At 35.5% G+C, this 16527-nt stretch overlaps 1 protein-coding gene across 2 annotated transcripts in view; it reads right to left on the bottom strand.

Moving 5' to 3' along the window:
* Positions 1–16527, bottom strand: part of GPC6 (glypican 6) — a 1091148-nt gene that overhangs the window by 1056040 nt on the left and 18581 nt on the right. The gene's annotated exons all lie outside the window — the stretch shown is intronic.

Genomic DNA, 16527 nt, shown 5'->3' with positions numbered 1-16527 from the left:
TAATACAATATTAGTATGTTAAAGTACTCTAAAAACACAATTATTATATCAAAATTAGAATTAGTTGCATAACTAACATTAATTTCTATTAAGACTTATCCAGAAAATTTCAAAAACAGTGGATATATTTTTGTATTTATTGCAGACATGTTATGCATTAAAACTTGTATTAATGGTACAGAACCATAGAGCACTTATGAGGAAAATATTGCCAATAAACTAAGTTGAAATATCTGAAGTCAGGTTTTATTTGTAATAGTTTTTTTCAGATGTAAAATAGTTTCCTCCTGTGGATTTGCATATCACATTTCACTTCAGACTCCTAACAAAAAGCCTGGTATATAGTAAGCACTCAATATACACCGTTGAATAAATGAAGATAGATAACTGTAAATATTTTATTTTTTTTAGATACTGTAAATATTTTAGAATAAAATCTACATGCAGCAAAGAATCTGGTCCTCCTTTAGAATCCATTCATTATAGCATAGCATTCAACACTTCGATACTAAAAGTATTATTCTTGTATTGATACTAAAAGGAAACATATTATTTCTATAATTTCCAGAATGAATCTACTACATTCCCCAAAACAATGACGCATTATTCATTTGTTTATGTGGCATTGTTCACCAAAATGAACACCTTAGGGATGGAGATATTTCAAAGCTTAGTAGAGAATGGTTGAATGAATGAATGCATGTCTAGGTGAATAATTTTCAAAACTACCTTTTAAAGTTTTACATTTCTTATACAGAAGTTGTGTGAAGACAGCTTTACCATTTCCTTGAAAAAAGGAAATTAGTTGTTGATCCTAAAAGGACTATTATGTAGAGAAATCCAGATACCAAAGTACATAAAATTTCTATGACAAACTTAAATTTTGACATGTAAAATACTTCTTTTAACTTTAAGGCAAATGAAATGTCTCAGCTTAGTGGCAAAGGATTCTATGAGTCTGTTGTTACATCTGAAATATTCCTAATGGATTATGTGTTCAATTTTTTTTAAATATCTCACTTAAAGTGCAATCCTGTTTACCTGGATATGATTCAAATTATGTTTTATTAAAAAATAGTTTGGAAAATTTATTCCTCGATTTCAGAGAGAACTAAAAGGTTTTTTCTAGACCTCAGGAAACAATTTGCGTTTTTAGAGTACAGTTCACTCACATTTGGCTTTAGTAGTCATATTTCAGGCCAAAGATTTCTAAAAAAAAAAAAAGGGCAAAGCATTTTGCTGATCTTTCCTTTGTCCTAAGATTTTTGATGAGAATAAAGCCTACCATCTGTCATCTATGGATAACCAGGTAACAGCTTTTTCTATCCTGATAAAAGAAGCATAATTCTGTTTCTGCAGCTGGTTAACAAAATATTTCTGAACTACTGATATTGAGCATGGAAATAAAGTGGGAAAAGTCGGTAAGTATGCATAGGCATCCAAGATCTAGATTCTGCAGTCCACTGTCCGTTCAGAGATTCTCAGCTGTTGCCAGTGATAAAATAGATGAATATTTATAACCTTATTTACTCATCATTCACAGACATTATATCCAAATAAGACTAGAACACACTGTTGAAGCTTTACTCAGATACCTTACATGAATTATTTAAGAATCTTCACAACCTAGAATGTTGTATTTCAACAATCAGTGTTTTGAAAGACTTATAAACACCATGACTCCATTCTAATCACATCATTCAAACATTTCCTAAGATATACATACACAAATCACCTCATTCTCTAATTTTCTCTCAAATTTTACTGCTCAAAATCAAACTCATTCTCCTATAAATTATTTCTAAATTGAAGTGACTTTTTTTATTATTTTTAATTTCATTTATTTTTTAGCCCTCCACTACCTGCCATATATTTGTCTTTTGCAGTATGACTTATTTCACTTCACATTGTACCCTCTAGGCCCATCTATATTGTCACAAATGGCATGATGTCATCCTTTTTGTGGCTCTGTAATATTCCATTGCATGTGTCTATGTGCCACATCTCCCTTATCTGTTGATCTACAGATGGGCATTTGGGTTGCTTCCATATCTTGAATATTATAAATAATGCTACAATAAACATGGGGGTGAATATATCCTTTTATATTAGTGCTTTCATTTTCTTTGGGTAAATACCTAGTAGTGAAATTAGTGGATCATACAGTATTTCTATTTTTAATTTTTTGAGTAAGCTCCATTCTGATTTCCACAGTGGCTATACCAATTTACACTCCCATTAACAGTATATGAAGTATATTCCTTTTTCTCACAATCTGCTATTTCTTGTCTCTTTAATGTTAACCATTCTGACAGGGTAAGGTGATATCCCATCGTGGTTTTGTCTTCCATTGCTCATGATTAGTGATGTTAAGCATCTTTTCCTGTTTCCATTGGCCATCTGTACGTCTCCTTTGGAAAAATGTATATTCAAGTTCTTGCTCCATTTTCTAATAAGAGTGTTTGTTTTTTGGTGTTGAGTTGCATAAGTTCTTTATATATTTTGGATATTAATTCCTTATCAGATATATCATTTGCAAATATCTTCTCCCATTCAGTAGCTTCTCTTTTTGTTTTGTTGATGGTTTGCTTGGCTGTGCAAAAGCTTTTTATTTTAGTGTAGTCCCACACATTTATTTTTGCAAATGAAGTGACTTCAAATTTTTAAAAAGCAATCTCAAAAGTAATATAAATTCATATATTATGATTAAATTCCCACCCAGTTTTAATTCTTTTTATGTTATTCACTTGGCAAATGAATCATTTAAAGACAACTTAAATGTTCTCAAAGCTGTCATTAAAATGACAGCTTAACTATACTTATTACATCATCAAACTAGTCACATTTCCAAATTCAAAAAGAATATCCCAAAGTGGCCTAGGTTTATATTATCCAATATATGTCATTATTATCTGAAGAGGTATTAGCAAGTAAAAAACTATGACTTATTTTTGTTTCATTAACATCAGTAAAAATGTTTATCGTGATATTAAATAAGTAACTATAATACCATTGGCACAAAATAAACTTGATTTCAAAATATCTAAAATGATAGGAACTGTCTTACTGTTTATAGTTACATTAAGTGCAAATAACTAAAAGAGATAATTACTGGTCTTCCCTGGAGTCCTTAAGACCTGGTTCCTTATTTTGAAAACCCACTAGTCACCAAATTTTCAGTTGAGTTAGGAAAATTAGTTTTTTGTCCACAAGTATTAGACTAGTTCCCATTTTAATAATAAAATTTCACTCAAAAGACTCAAATGGCAGGGATGTTCCATTCATATTTCTTTCCAAAGTATATGATATTCTATGCAAAATTAACTTCTATATTAACAGTAAGATCCACAGCTCTGCTGAAGTTCAAGAAAAAAGTGACTACAGTAAATATTAAATCACTCATTTGGTCTTCTTCAAAAATTCCAACCACGGGTATACTGCTTACTTCTGTTGGTTTATTTCCAGTCATTTATTTTCAGATCTCTGTGTAAGAATTTACGTATACAGATCTTCCTCTACTTATGATGGGGTTACATCCCAAAAAACTCATCAGAAACTGAAAATATCATAATTTGAAAATGAATTTCATGCACTGAAGCTACTGAACATCACAGGTTGGCCTGGCCAACCCTACACATGCCGGAAACCTAACAATAGCCTGGAGTTGGACAAAATAATCGAACACAAAGCTTATATATTATAATAAAGTGCTGCCTCTCTGGTGTAGTGTATGAAATACTGTACTGAGAGTGAAGAACAGAATGGCTATATGAGTGCAGAGTGACTGTCAGTCTATTGGTTGTTTCCCCTCACGATGGTGCAGCTCCCAGGAGCTATGGCTTGCTGTCATCAGATGTGTCTTGCCCCACATCACAAGAGAGGATCTACTACATAGCACTAGCCCAGAAAAAGAGCAACATTTGACATTTCAAATATGTTTTCTTTTAGTGAATGCATATCACTTTTACAACATCAGAAAGTCAAGAAATCATTAGTCAAACTACCCTAAGTCTGGCCCTTTTGTACACGGAAGCTATACTCCAAAGCTATATTTAACACACATTAAGCCTCCAATCCATCAATTGCTTTACGAATTATCTAGATTGTAATTTTTATAAGAACGATTTTTAAATACTTTACCTTAAGCCCTGGGTGTTTCAGAAAGAGAAAGTTATTTTTCCCGGTTCTTAGACAATACCTTCACGGTCTTGGGGACGGCAGGTGAGACAGGGAGACTAACAGATCTGATCTAACTAAATCAACTTTACGGAGCTCAGTGAAGGCAAAAATTGAATGAAACAGTAAATAATGCAGAAAGATTCAAGGTCTATAACTGAGTACCACTTTTCCCCAACCAAAGAAGTTTCCTGCAGACACTTCTCCTGGAATAACATCCCAGTGTCTCGTGCCCCCTTAGGCATGTCTACCTCGGGAAGGTGAACTGTCATCAGAATTAATGAATAATGGAGAAAGAGTCGGGCTTGCCATACAAACCCTTAGTTTCCCCCGGAATGAAGTTGCTTTCTGTTCTACTTCTCCTCCAAAGGAAAAAATGTGAAAGACCTCTAGTTGTCCAGATGTGCCATTAACTACAGGTGCAATTCTGTTAAATTCTGTTGGGTCCTTGGCAGCAAGTCCTTTCAACCTAAGATCTGAATGCCGAGCTACAATTAGCTTTAATCTCCATTTGTCACATTAATCTCTGTTTTCCCTATACTGTCCCTCCTTCAGTCTCAAATGATGGAAAGGAAAGGCAGTGTTAAGTGTGGACTCTCTACACCCCCTAAATTTATATAAGGCACTGAGAGGAACATCCGCTGGGATTTTACTTCCTTGTGAGGGCATCAAACACGCAAATAAATTTAAAATGAGAAACCTGGGTGGCTCAGTGGCTGAGCAGATATCTATCTGCCTTTGGCTCTGATTGTGATCCTGGGGTCCTCGGATTGAGTCCCACATTGAACTCCCCGCAGGGAAACTACTTCTCCCTCTGCCTATGTCTCTGCCTCTCTCTCTGTATCTCTCATGAAGAAATAGACAAAAATCTTTTTAAAAAAAAAATAAATAAGAAATTTAAAAGGACGCCAATGTGAAAATGGTATGAGAAAGATACAAAATAAATGGAGCTGGTTCTAGATAAGGGCTTCTGGAAGAGTTTCAATGAGAAATTGAAAGTATTTTGGATTTGAAAAGCAGCTTACAGAGAAGAGAAAAATATTCCAGGTGCACAGATGTAAAATGATTTTTAATCCTTTGTGAAGTGGGGTTAAAAAAAAAGCACATTGCTTTTACAATGCATACCACCTAATCCCTGGATAGGATATAAATGTTATCTACATTTCTATAAATATATATACAGATAATAGTGTATGTGCATGTATGTACTTGTATAAACACAAAAGCCTCTGGTGTGAAACATCAATTAAGGATAACAAGCACGAAATCATAGATGGCCATGGGGACTTTTAACATTTACTCATCCCTGTGACGTCAGGATGGGTACATCACATAAGTCTACACAGTGGACCTGTATTCCTGCACTACTCAATTAATTGAAAAAGACAGCAAATAGAGAATAAGACAGAAAAGAAAGAAGAAACAGAAGGGAGGAAAGGAGTAAAAATTAAAATGAGAAATACATGACAATAGAATTACACGGCCTCAATTTACTTCTTTATTTAGAAGATGCTCTAGGACTGTAAAATGTCAGTGGGACATTTTTATGACAATCAATATTCATTTCACTGATAAATACAAAAGTAGAAATCAATACTCAAATTTTCAACAGATAGAATAAGAAATAAATGTCATGTGGATACTCATTTCTAGAAGCATAGGCTTTATATTTATATGTCTTTCCTACATCAAAATTTAATTTTATTGGGATGCCTGGATGGCTCAGCTGTTGAACACCTGCCTTCAGCTCAGGGCATGATCCTGGAGTCCCAGGACCGAGTCACACATCGGGCTCCCTGCATGGAGCCTACTTCTCCCTCTGCCTTTGTGTCTGCCTCTCTCTCTCTGTGTCCCTCATGAATAAATAAATAAAATCTTTTTTAAAAATTTAATTTTATTGCCTTTTCACTGATAGAATCCTAAGGAAGTCAACATGTATGAAATTATTTCCAAATTTGTGACATGGCTCCAATTACTCATCCAGTACACAATCACTCATAATATTGCTAACAAAAGTCATCTTCTCTCTAGAGAAAAATGTGAAATTTCAAACCTATCCTAAACCCCCTATTTCACTTCAATGATAAAAATTAAGTTATCCTATATGTTTTATAAATTTAACGATCATCATCTTGTTTCAACTAAATCTGATTATGACAGCTGTTAAAAAGTACTCTCCAGAAAGACATTAGAAGTTGGAAGAAAGAGGCTCTGACCTTGGCAAAGAGTTCAAGGCAGGCTTCCCAAGGACAGGAGGCGTAGCTAAAACCTAAAGGATGCTGGAGAGGTCATTTGTTAAATGGGGGGGCAGGAAGAGAAGAGCAGGTGGTCCTGGGGGGAGCCTGACTTCTGGTCAGTGTGCAGAGTCTGGTCAGTGTGCAGAGGGTAGAGCATGCAGGCAGTGAGGATCCTGTGGGTCATTATAAGCAACTATATCTTCTTTCTAAAAGCAGAGGAAGACACTATAGTGCCTGAACCAAAGGAGTGGTATTTTGAAAAGACGCACCTAGCTTCAGTCAACCAATCTTACCAAGCCACTTCATATCCATGCACTTCCAAATAAGATAGACTCGAATGCAGCAAATGGTACAGACACAAAGATTGCCAAAATGCTTACCTGGCTCCCTCACTTAGAACTGGTCTTTATATCACCAGAAATGCTGCACCCACCCAGCCCATTCCCACTACACCTCCTTACAGGCAAAAATCCAGCCTGCCTATTCATTGCTATATCCCCGGCAACTGAAGTAGTTTCTGGTGTCCTATAGGCTCCTTCACTGACTGAAGACCCTGATATTGAGACTGTAATATTCTAAATGGAGATTATCTAAGACTTATCTCTATGCCTCTACTTTGGAGATTGTCTGATCTACTTTGGCAGAGTTTCTGATCCAGATCAAAACACCTACAAATATATGGGCAAAACCAGCCATAGGCAAATAGCCCTGGAGAATTCGTCTTTCATAAACTACAGACCAACTAGCCAAGAGATTCTCCAAGCATATACAACAATGTACGAATATACTGTCCCAATAATGCTCTCATGATGACTTTTCCCTGTAGAAATGCACATAACCCACTTTAAAACACCTTTTGTGATACATAAAATGCTAAAAATGAGGCCTGAGAAAACTATGCAAATATAGATCATTTATTTTTAAGTCAAAATGGATACAATCTAAATTAAGGGGCTAGTTACTAAGGTTACAAAAACTGAGTGAATAAAGTAAAACAGTATTCCAGTCAGTCTTATTCACAGTACAAAAACATGCTGAACAACACACATCCCTTCAGAGAAAGCTATAACAACTCATTCTTCCCCAAGGTCAACGTGTCTACTAACCTAAGTATGTTGTTTTTTTTTCTTTTCATCTGTTACATAAAAACTCTATCCCATCCTTCAACATGTACAGAAACGTTTGTGCCTACAAACTGATGAAAATTTAGGTAAGTAATCTAATAAACTGATAATCTGGCCACGTCATATTTGGCAATAAATAATGGATAATGTTTAAATGATATTTAGCTTTCTCCAAATTCCAAAGACCATTCAAAATGTGTCAGTCCTAAAATCCTAAAATTAGGCTCTGAGATAAATGTATAGTGATTAAAACTAATATTGCACATTCATGTCATTCTTCACAATTCACAAAGTGCTTTCGTTTTTATTAGATTATTTAGAAATAAAAGATCAAAGGCAGTGGTATAGGAATCAAATGCTCGAGCCAGGAGAGGGAAAGAGCAGCAGTAATCTCATATGAATCTTCAAATATATAAAGAGATTTTTCAACACAAGTCAGAAGAGCAGGAGACTCTTGATTTCAGTGTTGTGAGTTCAAACCCTACATGAGGTGTAGAAATTACTTAAATAATAAAACTTATTAAAAAACTTCTTTCAAAAAAGTCTACTGAAAAATAAATGGTCGATTGAGATAGAAGCTGCAATGCCTTTAATGACCTAACGTCTCTGTTTTGGGAAGAGCCCATATTAATGCACTCTTAAGTCTTCATTTCAGACAAATCCAATTCTTTAAATTTTTCACTCTTAAAACTGGAATGAAATAGGTTATCACAAATTTGAATTCATCAGGACCCTAAGAAATGAATCTTCTTTGCATTCCCAAACGCCCAGCATATAAACCTCCACATTTTAATAGTGCAATATTGCTATTAAAAGAAACAAGCACAGCTGGCTTTCATTATTAGTAAACTATCATTACTCTGCTTAATTTAGGTTTTAAAAGTTATTTTCTTCATAGATCAGTAAGTCATATGCTAAAGTAGGTGTCATAGTCTATTTATAATCTCTTTGACATCCAGAAACAATGAGTCTCTTAGTTCATATTTATGCAAGATTTCTAAGTCATCATTTCTTTGTGTGTCTGGAGTAATACATGACAGAGAGCAGAATAATAAATCACATTTTACTACTTATAGAATGACAGGAGTCACAAGGCTATATACAACTGTCTATTACTTCTGCCTTCCAGAAGTGATATTTACCTGCAATGCCCTAACTCTGGCATTTACTCTCCTTAACTTCTGATCAAGTTATTAACATTACCTATATTTGACTGGATAACAGGTTTCTTCCCTATTTCAATTCTTGAGGGAGGAAAATTAAGAACACAATCTCTACATGTTGCTCAATTTGCATGCCCTACTGCCCCAGTCTCTATATTCACACTCAACACACTTATATCCAGGCTAGGCTGGATCTGGCAATTCAAATGCTAAGTCAGATGAATCCTAATAGCATTAATTCCCATTCTTCATTCTTATAAATGAAGGTGCTGAGTACTTGGAACTCTATGCACCGTTCTGACTTTAGAGTGCATATTTAATTCCATAGCAGCACTTCCAGTTTTAAAACTGGAAGTTTTAACCTAATTTTAAAATTAGGTGACCCTTTTTGCTCATTAGGGTCAACAGCTAGCACTATGAATCCTGGTAGATCATGCTGTTAGTGTGTCTATAATTTATGACTTGCAAAAGATTCTTCTGGTATGAAACTATTCAAAAACAATCAGAAAGTATACACAAATTAAAAGAAACTATAATGGTACATACATACAGTATTTGTACTTAAAAAAAAGGTAAAATTATTCCTTAAAGCATTGCTAAGGCTTTGATGAGAAAAGTACCAAAGAACTAAGTTCTACTTTTCCTTATTAGAAATCAGACATTACAAACAAATTGACTTTTTAAAAAGATTTATATATTTAAGAGACAGTGAGCATGAGTGGGGAGGGGCAGAGGGAGAGGAGGAGAGAGAATGTCAAGCAGACTCCACACCTGAGCGCAGAGCCAGATGTGGGGCATGATCTCAACACTCTGAGACCATGACCTGAGCCAAAACTGAGAGTCGGATACTTAATGGACTGAGCCACCCAGAAGCTCACAAACAAATTGGATTTTTAATAGTTCTGAAAGTTTCTTCAATTTTGGACACAGTATCAATCATACATACATACATACATACATACATACATACATACATACAGAGGTGGACTGGCAAGTGTTTAACAACCAGCTTTCCAGGAAGTAAGGTCCTGATTTTTGGTGTTTGCCAATTTCTGGGGTATAAATAATCCCACTGTGGGTGATTTGAAGCTACCAATGTGAAGTCAATCACCTTACAAAATGCCTGTAAATTTAAAAAGGCAGTATGGCCGAGTTGGGCTGGCTCCAGCATGCCATTGTGTGTACATTTTAGAAGTATATATACATACACATATCCACACATATGCAATTATGGTGTTATATATTAGACACCCAAAAGTAAACATACACATAGTTCTTAATGAATCAATTACCCAAAATTTATGGCAGTTCTTTCAAAAGGTAAGAATTTCACTTTACATACATCTCCTATCTTTCTAATCACATATCTTATTATCAGTGCCTCTGAGAGGTCCCTTACAGAATAACATCAACCATTCTGAAATGCATCGCATTTAAGCGTATAATTAGCTAAGGCCATATGTTTGGTGTCTAAAATTAAGCAAGCCAGATTTAAAAACTCAGACAGCAGACCTCTAAGAAATTTCATAATCTGATCTCCTTATCATCCTTCATGAACTTCTTAGATGAATGCATGTTGGTATTGGATACTGGGCTAACTCAGAGACTCCCATATTCTATTCCAAATACAGAGATAAATCATTTCATTTCCAGTGTGCCATCAACCCCACATATTTAATAGGCCTATTTTCATTTACACAACTTTCTTCTGCAATGGTGCATATTTCTCAAGAGAAAAGTCACCTGAAGCAAATCCCCAAAAATCCATCCATTCATCCACTCCATCTAAAGTTGAATAGCCCATAACTTTGAACCAAGAGTCCTAATATCAGAAGAGCAAGGAGTTGGAATCAAGCAGGGCTGGGAATACTGTGGAGAAAGCACAACTTCATCCATATGTACAATCACGTGAATAAGATCCTCTGGGATTGTGTAACACCGAAACTTTTGAGTGCTCTCTGATGCTGCTGTCAGGATAATCTGGCACATTTAACGTGCAGAGAAATGTGGCAATGTCGATCAAAACATCTGATGCCTACGACTTTTCTCCAGAAATTCCACTTCCAGGAATTTCTTTTAGAGATAACTCCCACTCATGTGAAAAGGTGTTCATGTAACAACATCCATGACAGTACTGTCTGTAATAGCAAAAATGAAACAAGGTGGATGTCCATGAAAAGGCCACTGAGTAAACAAGGTATAGTAAAGCTGCGGAGTGAAATATAAAATACTAAAAAAAAATAAAATAAATAAATAATACAACCTTGGTGGTAGGGAGGGGGAAGACGGGAGACCTTAGGTGCTAAAACGAAACAAGTTTCAAGAGAATTGTTAAGTGGAAAAGAATACCTGAGTAAAAATATATACAGGGTGTTACCATTTGAGTAAATACATATAACATCTATAAATATTTGTATACACATAAAACATCAACAAAAGGATGACAAACGCCTATAAAAATGGTCGCCTCTGAAGAGGCCAATCCTTTTGTATCATTAAATATTTCTGTAGCATCAATACATATATTTTTGAAAATTAAAAACATCTGGAAGGATGTGTCATGATATGTCAATTGTTCAAGTTTTAAAGGACTTTTAAGTCCTCATCACATTTCTTTTCACAAGTAGATTTAAATATAACCCAGCATGAGAGCATCTAGATTTCCACCCATTTTTTAAATTGCTCTCTCCCACTCATTCTTCTTCTGGAACCCTCCCTCCTCTGCTGAGCTAACATCTGAAGCCAGTATCCCCACAGTCACTGTCACGACAACATTCCATAATCTGGGCCTGAGAAAGGTAAAGGTTATTTTTGACTGGAGGAAAGTTCTGGAAGTCAAGAAATAATTGCAAGGAGTTATAATATATTGTAACATTGGATATGTTACAGTCTTATGACAGACTTTATAGACCCTGACTCCCCACATGGGCACTCTCACAACTCTACATTGAAAAATATATATGTAAGGTGTGTGTGACGTGATAGATAGGGAAAAAGAAAATAAACATGAATGAGGCCAGAAATATCAAAATTACTTCATCTTTATTATTAATCTTCTTTTCCATTTTAATACTTGCCTATCCTCAAAACTTTTCACTAAACCCCAGGTTGACACCTCAAAAATGAACCAATAGTCAGTTAAATCCAGCAGTTAAGAAGCTTATCTGTCTGTCCAACCTTGGGCAAAGTACATGTGAAACAAGTGAAACTGCATAAACCCAGCCCTGAAGGGGCTTAAAATCTTCAAATAGCAACCACATTCCTCAGAGAATTCTGGAGTGGTGGATTTACACTCAATTTCCCTAGAAACAAGCAAGTTTGGGTTTTTGTTTTTTGGTTTTTGTTTTTTTGTTTTTTGTTTTTTTGCAAAGAAATTACAAAATGTATTTAACTAGAAGTAGTATTTATCTACTGGATTCTTCTTATACCTTAGACTGTTTTAAAAAGCCATATTCATATTCAGTGCATCTAAACAGCTGTTTCAAATCAATTCTCCATGAAAAATCACTAGTACAAAGCACTGGCCTCGTCAAAGCATCGTGGATTTCTTATCACTCTTAGAAATTAATTGCTAAGAAATATAATTCTTAAGAAACTGGAAGCCTGGGAAAACCTAAAAGATATGCAATTCTCGGAACGTGGAATATATGCTTTCAATACCTCAATGTTTTCTATCATAAAGGGTCATCCTGCCATAACTTTCTTTTCTCTCCTTCTTGCTACCTGGGCCATGCTTCTCAAATTCCCTTCTCCCTAAGTGCCCACACCTCTTGGGACTGGCTCTTCAGAAAGAACAATGCATGCTCAATAATAAATAGGCTTCAAAAGGGAAACAGAAGGCTTGGTAATACATCTTGGTCTTTAGCTCTGCAAGGTGTAAAAGCCTTCACCTTCCTTCTGGAAAAAATGCTATTAAAGAGTTTGCTTTGCATTGCAAAGGGGATAGAGATAGATATCAGACCCTGAGCATGAAAAAAGTAATAGTGTATCCTTACCTACCCACCCACCATGACAAAATATAATTCAAAGTAAAATCAATATTGAACTACAAAGAAAGTGAAAAGAAACACGAATTCTGACTTTTTATTATGATGACTACTACACTGCTTGAAATATGATTTTCCCCAAAATACTTTTTGATGCCCCTGTTCATAAGTGGCCTAAACATAGTCTTGGTTTGCCTATGGGTAATCCAACACTGGCTTCATAACCCCAGCAGCACCATGAGAAACAGTACTATGGACTTAAATGCTAGTTTGGTGAAATCTACAATGAAATAACTTTTAAATCTTGTCTTTGATTTTCCTCAGAATGAATTATCCACTGTCCCTGCTTTTGTGTCACAAGCTCCTATTGCAAAAACTGGGCAGGCAAATCTCACTGTTGCATCCTAGGTCATGTGATCTTAGTCCTGCCACAAGGGAGCCCAGGAAAGCAAGCACCTGATATTCTCAGTTCCTATAATAGTAGGCAAGCTCTGCCTCCCATTGGACTCAAAAGGAGGACTTCTCCAAACATAGAAAGGGGCTTCAGATATCAAATGGCTAGAATAATAATAATGTAACAGCACAGAATTATAGACATTATGATTTCAAAGTATATACTTTTAAGCAATAAGTTATCAGTTGTTCTTACTGAAAGATTCTAGAGATCTTTCTAGGATGGAATCATGGTTGCTACTCATCTTGTCAAACAATGGAAAATTAAGTGAGACATAATATTCGGGAAGAATTAAATAAAAAGTTGCATAGCCCAATTACCTTGAGTAAATTATTTTAATTCTAGAAAAAGTTATTTCGCTCATGTGAAAAAGAAAACCATATGATTCACAGAGATACTAGTAAAAGCCATGGGCTATGGAATCTTCCTGGCTTATCTGCTTGACCTGCCTGTATCCTTAGACAAGTTTATTGCACTTGCTCTCAGTTTTCCCATCTGTCAAATGTGAATGATACTACCTATGACAGAAAGATGCTATAAGGATTACATGAGACTCTCAAAGTAGAGTTTAAAATAGTATGTGGAATATACAGAGAGCTCAATGAATGCTATATGCTACTATATACGCTCAGTTGCATGACATAAAGCCCATTTTTAATGACCCTACTATCATTCCCATGCTTTAACTTGATTCCATTTCATTTCATTAAAAGGACATGGAAAGGTCAATCATTCGATATTTTTGTTATAGCAAGGGAAGAGGGAACAGATTGTCTATCCTTTCAAAATTATCAGTGAATAAGACTATTTCACCCATAATATAATGAATCTACACTATTGATTTTTTTTTTAAGATTTTATTTTTTTATGAGAGACACACATAGAGAAAGAGCGAGAGCGAGAGAGAGAGGCAGAGACACAGGCAGAGGGAGAAGCAGGCCCCATGCAGGGAGCCCGAAGTGGGACTTGATCCTAAGTCTCCAGGATCATGCCCTGGGCCCAAGGTGGCACTAAACCGCTGAGCCACCCAGGCTGCCCCAATATTGATTTATTTTTTTCAGAAACAAAAGGACAAGTAAAATACAAAAATGCTCCCTCTCGCTCCCCCAAAATTAGGGTTGGGACAATAATGTACAATGTTTAGCTGGAGCACTTCTAAATAAAAATGTTATGTCTAGATGGAGAATATCTCAACATCGGTCTCCATAGGAAATACCTTACATTACACCTTGTCCTATGTTTCCTCCTAGAGTATAAACTAATTGAAAGCCAGGTACCTCTGACCTCATTTGTTCTCAAGAAATATCGGTAGAAATGAAAAATAACAATATAATTACTGACGGTTACACATGTGCAGTAGTGTATATTTTCATAGCAGAGAATATACATGAGTTGGTCAACACCTACATAAGATGTTGTTTTCTGGGAGTCAAATGAAAGCTTAAGCCTTTGTCATTATTTGGTACATTCAATATATGTTATTGAGTGTCTTATGTATGCCAGGAGGTAAGGGCTACGCAAGGATAAAGTAGACCCAGCCGGCCCTGATTTCTAGGATCTTAGACTCACAGGAGACTAACCAAATATATCAGAAATATAATAAAATATATCAAATATATTTTATATTTGTAAAAAAGTTAGGAAGTGACTAATGCACCAAAATTTTTCAATAAAAGTTGCCAGAGATCAGAGAAGGGAGGCATTATTCCTTCTAAATGTATTCCTTCTTAGGAAAAAAAAAAAAAAAAAAAAAAGACCTCTTTTGTCCCCAGGAAAATACCTTTAAATCATAGCATCATTAGTGCCTGTCCCATTTTTCCAAATGAAATAGAGAAACTTCCTTTAGAGAAAGAAAACTAAATTTGTCTGTCACAGTTGAAATTAACACTTTAGCAAATGAGGCTTAGTATTAGTCTTTAACAAAACTGTATTATTTATTGTGCGTTAATAGTGAATTCTCTCTCTCAAACACACACACACACACACACACACACACACACACACACACACCCCATACTCCTCAACCTCAAAAACTATTCATCAGGTATAGAGGCTTATATTTTCCAGGTTAGGAAATTGGTGCTCTGTCCAAGAAACAAAGTCCCAAGACTTACCATTCAAGGTCTCTGACAGACTGTTATGCCTTTCATCCAGAAACCAGGCACGCTATTCGGACAACAAACAGCCCCCCTCAAAGCTACAACTACTAGGAAAAGCTCAGCGTAACCCTAAAGACCAATATGCGTTAACACCTAAAGAAATACACAAGTTCAGAGCTTCAATTCCATATGGGGAGGAGGAAAAAAAAACTTTCCATCTTGTTTTTAAAAATATTCACTGGAACAGATAAACGTTGTCAAAAACAAAATTGCTTTTGTGTTAGAACTTTTTCTGGAATTCTCTGGTTTCATCCACCGTTGCATTCAGAAAAGACAGGTGCTTGCTAATACATCTGACCAGCGCCTCACAGCCAGGCAGTGCTCCCGCTGCAAGTGCACGGTGGCCTGGCTCAGCACCTTCAAGGACAGCAGAGTGGCCACAGCCCCCAAAATAAGGCTCTCTTGTGCCATGCTTTTAAAGAACTTCATTTTAAAATTAGAGTTTGATTTTTTTCTCAGGAACAGCAAAATCGCTGTTGAGCTACCAAAACATATTTTACAACTTAGAGGAGTGTGTTCTGCCTTCCTGCCTTTTTTTTTTTTTTTTTCAGCTGTTACTTTTAAGAGAGAACATTTTGCTTTACAAACGAGAATGGAGGCTTTCATATAAAGGAGGAATTTTTCTGCTTGTTATCATCTGGGCATCGTCTCTATTTTTTTTATCATGTCAGAACTTGCTTAAAACATCTTCATATGCAAACTGTGCAACCACACAGGAGTTTAAATGTTCACAGTTTCAAACCTGATAGAAAATAGAGAAACCAAAAAATAAACCAAGTCAAATCATTGCAATGCAGAGAAAAGCTAACTTGGGTTCACCTTTCCACCAGGAAGAACCCTTTATCTGCACCATCTATGTAAGACAGTCAGTAAAAGGGATTCACAGCACAAATTGTTCTGTTTAGCCGCCTACGGCAAATATTGTCTTTGTCCATCAAAATATGTGTGCTGATTAACACATATCATACCTACTTTAATAGGATCGCTATGATGTCTGTGACTTTTCAAAATATACAGCACAATCATATGTTAATGTCTGCAAAGAAATGTTTGTATATAAAATAGCAGGATTATCACCATGTAACACTATACCTGTAGCTGGATTATCATGTGATTAATGTAGCTATTTTCCTAATGTTTCTCTAGAAATCTCATTAAAATATGGGAGCTAAAATAACGCAGAGTTAAATATCATGCTTGGGAATTGATATACAATTTTCCAAGTACA

Source organism: Canis lupus, chromosome 22 (assembly GCF_003254725.2).
Source record: "Canis lupus dingo isolate Sandy chromosome 22, ASM325472v2, whole genome shotgun sequence".
NCBI classification, from domain to species: domain Eukaryota; kingdom Metazoa; phylum Chordata; class Mammalia; order Carnivora; family Canidae; genus Canis; species Canis lupus.
Note: the sequence above shows the minus strand (reverse complement) of the source record. Positions and strands in the feature narration are given on the sequence as shown.